The following is a 5,600-nucleotide window of genomic DNA, read 5'->3' on the forward strand; positions in this document are numbered from 1 at the left end:
GAGAGAAAGAGACAGAAAGTGAGAAATCACCCCCAAGGGGCGATGGCCACACCGCAATCCCTTCTCCTCCATTCTCCTCTCGGGATCGTGGGCACGCATGCTCATGCACCTGGCGTGAGTTTAAGCCGCCGGGTCTGAGATTCGAACTGCAGTTGACTACATGGGAGTCCAGCAACATAGTCATTACACCAACTGCTGTTCCCTATTTTGGTCTTTTCAAAAAATAAGCCCTTTAAATGTTTTTCTCCAGATAGATACAAGCATTGTCTTCCATCTTCTGCTGTGAGTCCCACTGACTCCAGTTCTGTCCTCGTTATTATCGACACGGCATGAAGTGAAAGCTCTTCAGCAAGAGTTTAAATGTATTTGGTGAGGTCTGCTCAAGGTGCTTTTTGGGAGCACGTGTATGAAATTGGAATGATTCAGAGAAGATCAGTGTGGCCCCTGTGTGAGCACAGCACACAAATACATGAAGCACATTGAGTGAAATAAGTCAGGTGCAGAAAGGGAAACGCCACATTCTCCCCAGTATGTGGACATGGGAGAAAGCAGCCTTGCAGAGGTAGATGGATGAATGTCAACTGCTGGAGGCTGAAAAGACTGGGAGCGGTAAGGATTAGAAGGATGCTGAGTGACAGAAATAAACTTGCACATAGGGACCAGCAGTTGGCGTAATCGCTATGTCGTTGGACTCCCATATAGTTGACCGCAGTTCAAGTCCCGGACCCAGCGGCTTAAACTCATGCTGTGTGCATGTGTGTGTGTCCCCAAGATCCCGAGAGGAGAATGGAGGAGAAGGGATTGTGGCATGGACATCCCCCTGGGGGGGGTGATTTCTTGCTTTCTGTCTCTCTGTTTCTCTCTGTCTGTCTAGCGAGTGCACACACCCTATAGCAAAAAACTCTCAAAAAAAAAAAAAAGAAAGAAAGAAACTTGCACATGGATAGGAGAACAAAGGCTAGCACTATTTGGCAGGGAGAATATGCATGGCCATAATTTATGCATCTTTAATTAAAATTTATGCATCTTTAATTAAAAGGGAGGATTTTAAATGTTTCTAACACAAATAATGACACATGTATGAGACAATGGGTATGCTACTTACCCTGGATGAATTTCTATACTCCCACAAATATGTGTATGCTTAATGCAAAAATGCCCAAGTCTGCGCACAGAAATACGTTTTCAGCTAACGCACTGAAGAAAGGAGTGTGGGGACCAGCAGATGGCATAATGGTTGCATCACTGGACTCCCACATACTTGACTGCTGTTCAAGTCTCGGACCCGGTGGCTTAAAACTCACACAAGGCACATGTGCGTGTGTGCCCAAGATCCCAAGAGGAGAATGGAGGAGAAGGGACTGTGGCATGGCCCTCTTCCCTGGGATGATTTCTCACTTTCTCTCTCTCTGTCTCTCTGGTGCGCACCTGCCCTATAGCAAAAATCTCTCTCTAAAAAAAAAAATGAAAGCCATATGACCTCTTTTTCTCATTATTATCCTGTTATGAACTCCCACTCAGCAAATAGATGACGATAAATATTTCCACCATCCCCTCTAAAGTGAAATGCCTTTATTCAGATTGATTTGTTTGACTTTTTAAGGAGAAGGGCCATCCTTTCATATTGGTAATAACTGCCATTGATAGAGTCCCTTGTGTAAGAGGAGAAATGTGCTAAGCATTCTAAATATAGTATCTCAAATCTCCATTAGCACAGGGTAAGCATCCCTACTCTGAAATCCTGAAATCTGAAAAGTTCCCATACTCTAAAGTTTGAGTGTCAACATGATGCCGCAAGTGGAAAATTCTATACCAGACCTCATGTGATGGTTCACCATCAAAACAAAATATTGTATAAAATTATCTTCAGGTCACTTGTATAAGGTATATACAGCATATTTGAATTTCGTGGTTAGAGTTGAGTCCCATCCCTAAGATATTGCATTATGTAAACAGCATTTCAAAATCTAAAGAAAAAAATCAAAATAAAAATCACTTCTGGTCCCAGCATTTCGAATGAGAAATGAGGAACCTATCTTATCAGCAGTTTTACAGTTGATGAATAACTAACTATAATGATAACAATCATTTTTTAAATTATTTTTCTTTAACTTTATTTATCTGTTTATTTTAATTTGACCAGAGAGGGAGGAAGGGAGAGAGAGAGAGAGAGAAAGCCACCAGGTCCAAGACTTGAACCATGGTCAGCCATGTGGGAATCCAGTGCCCTTAACCACCATGCCACCTGCTGGCCCCGATAATAATAATTTATTCTTGCTTCTTTTCTTTTTTGGTTCTGCCTGAGTATGTATGTGCTTGACTGAGAGAAAAAAGAGAGAGCGAGACACAGCACCCCCCATAATCCCTTCTCCTCTCTCTCTCTCTCTCTCTCTCTCTCTCCTTCTGAGGTTTTGTTCACACATATGCACACACCTTCTCAAGCCACAGAGTCCTGGACTCAAGCTACATGTCAACCATGTGGCATCCACCACCTTCACCACCAGGCCACAGGCTTTGGCTTCTTTTACAATTCAACAGGCAAAAGGGCTAGGTAAGCTCTTTGCTTTGTATTTTCTTCTTTAACTGTCACATTGGTCTTAGAAGGACTTTATTGCTGTCAGTCCTGTTGCCCAGGAAAGGAAACTGAGGGACAGAGAGATTAAGAAATTTGCCGTGGTCTGTGAGGTTGAGAAAACTGAGTGGGAAGCGTCCAGATTCTTATCCAGAGGCCCCACTGAGTATGTGGAACATAAAATGTGCCCGTGATCCAGGGCTGGCTAAGGCAGGGTGTACCCCAGCACCAAGACCCTGCTGGGAGTGCTGTCTCCTGTCTCTCCTACCAACAGAGAAAAATTAATAAAATACAATTTTGAAAAAGGAAGGAAAGCAAACATCATCTCCAGTAACAGTTGGCTGCACATCTACTGTCTCATCCCTATCTTGAAAGACAAAGGCACATGAAGTACAAAGGTTACATAGCTTACCTGAGGTCACACAGCCAGAAAGTGACAGCCAGTATTTTCAAACCAGCTCTATCTGACTTCAAGGACTTGCCCATAACACTACCCATTATGAACTGATTCTAAAGCTTAAAAACTAGAAACTCCTCCCTTTCTACTGGGCGTTTCTGACATTAGCCCACAGGGATACCCACTTTCCAACCACAGCTCCCTTTTGGATTGGGCAGTGCCCCTAATCTTGCTCAGCCTCAGGTGTGTGTTGGGATAGAGATATCCTCCAGGGCTTCCTGTTTCTACCCAGGATTTCTGGTGAAAGGAAGTGGCAGTTCAAATAGATCAATGACTCTAAACTTGGCTGTATGTTGGAGTCACTTGGAGATAGTCATTCATTCATTTTCTAGAGGGCATGTGCACTCACCAGAGAGAGAGAGAGAGAGAATGAATGCACATCCACTCCCCAATAGGGCATGGTTGCATTAAAATCCTTTTTCTCCACTTCTCCATCCTGCCAGGATTTTGAGCATGCACACACATGCACCTGGTGTGATTTTTCAAGTCACAAGTGCCAAGAGTTACAATAAGCCAAGGAGGTGAAGAGTCAAGAAACTTGTCACAGCAGAATGGAAATTTTAAATACCAAGACTGGAATGAATAGAGGGGGCATGGACGGGTCAAAACAAAGGTATTAATGCAGCGGTGTTAAGAGGCTGGGTAGACTGACAAGAGCCCTTGCTGGTGTTCCACTGAATGACCCTAAACAAATCTACCGTTTATCTTAGTCTAGAGGAACTTCAAAAGCCAGAAGACAAAAATGAAACAACAGAAACCTGATCTCAAATCCCTGGGGATAATGTAAAAGGTATATTAATAAAACTAAGGACGGAGCCAGGGCCCCTTGGTTTAATGTTCAGCTGAAGACCCAAGGGCACATATGTGTGTGGTTAAAATGGCCGTGAGTGGAGAACTTCTGGGACACCCTGACACAGGGTCCCAATGCACTGTGATTTTAAACTCTGCTGGTGAGGTTCTAACAAAGCAATAAGTAGCTGGGAATAAAAACTGATGGAATGATGGTATAGGTCTGGATGACAATTGAAATGTTGGAACTGACTTTCCATGGAGTGAATGTATCTCCCCTACCTGGAAGTATGATATTTTTAATTTCAAAAGGGCAGGTACACTTAGAAATAGAGAGAGATAGAAGGAGGGAGAGAAAGAAAGCACCTCTCAACCAGGTACAGTCACTCCACAATCCCTTCTCCTCCATTTCTCCATCATGTTGGGATTTTGAGCACTTAAACACATCCACCTACACACACACATGTGTCTGGCATGTTTTTTTAGCTGCTGGGACTGGGATTTGAACTGTGGTTAGTCATGTGGGATCTGATTGCCTTAACCACTAAGCATCAAGAGTGACCCTCCTTGAAAGCATGAGTGAGATGAACATTATGTCTGATTGAGGATCATGTCCCATACCTAAAACATAAAACTGAAGGCAAGACCAGCTGATGGTGTCATGGTTACGTCACTGGATTCCCACATGGCTGACCAGTTTGAGTCCTGGACATAGAGGCCTAAAACTCACACCAGACACATGTGCCTGCATCCCCAAGATCCTGAGAGGAGAATGGAGGAGAAGCAATTGCAGCATGACCATCTCCCCCAGGTGTGATTTCTTGCTTTCTGTCTCTCCAGTGAGTACATGCACCCTATAGCAAAAATCTGTCTAAAATAAATAAATAACATAAAACTGAAGTCAAATAAGTTTGCCTTTCAGCCATTAATAATTGGGTTTTTTGTTTTTTAAATCTGTAGCCTTGCTTGAGCCCACAGAGTTGGTTAATTTGAAACAGTATTGAATTCCTAATGGTCAAAAAGAGACTATTTCTTTAATTAATGACATGGTGGAAGTTGAAGGACTGGTAGCAATATATTGTCTACATGAAAGTGCTTTGTGGCCCATGAAAGAGAGACAAGTAGTAGATGATTTAGGCTTGGATGAAGTACATGGTATAGTCTACAGCATCAGTAGTCCCTGATATGGTTTAATAAGTGTAAAAAAAAAAAAAAAGAAAGAAATTTTGCAAATGTTTTCTTCCTGATCACAGTCTTACAAAAGAGTCAACCATAGTTTGCCTTCATGTGGGAAGGATCCCAATTTGCATTTTTGTATTGCCACTCCATTATTTGAATTTACCAGCACACTGCTGCAGTAAGATCCTTTCCTGAGGCTTCCACGGTCATATCAGACTTACGAATGAGTCAAGAATAAGTGTAAAAAAAAAAAAAAGAAAGAAATTTTGCAAATGTTTTCTTCCTGATCACAGTCTTACAAAAGAGTCAACCATAGTTTGCCTTCATGTGGGAAGGATCCCAATTTGCATTTTTGTATTGCCACTCCATTATTTGAATTTACCAGCACACTGCTGCAGTAAGATCCTTTCCTGAGGCTTCCACGGTCATATCAGACTTACGAATGAGTCAAGACTGGCTTACATCCATTAATGACACACATGATTATCAAAAGCTGGTTGACAAATGCAGCAAAGATCCTGGAGCCCACACAGTGGAGTCTTAGGAGTAATCTCGGCAGAAGCCACCTGTGACATTCTGACTGAAAATGGGCTCTGCTATTGT

At 42.6% G+C, this 5,600-nt stretch overlaps 1 non-coding gene across 1 annotated transcript; it reads left to right on the plus strand.

The window, feature by feature from the left end:
• Nucleotides 1-385: 385 nt before the first annotated feature.
• LOC114005023 (U6 spliceosomal RNA) lies at nt 386-489 on the plus strand. The gene has a single exon (XR_003546964.1). It is a non-coding gene; the product is annotated as a U6 spliceosomal RNA (small nuclear RNA).
• The last annotated feature ends 5,111 nt before the right edge of the window (nt 490-5,600 follow it).

The sequence above is a fragment of the Tupaia chinensis genome, unplaced genomic scaffold (assembly GCF_000334495.1).
Source record: "Tupaia chinensis unplaced genomic scaffold, TupChi_1.0 Scaffold141305_1, whole genome shotgun sequence".
NCBI lineage: Eukaryota > Metazoa > Chordata > Mammalia > Scandentia > Tupaiidae > Tupaia > Tupaia belangeri.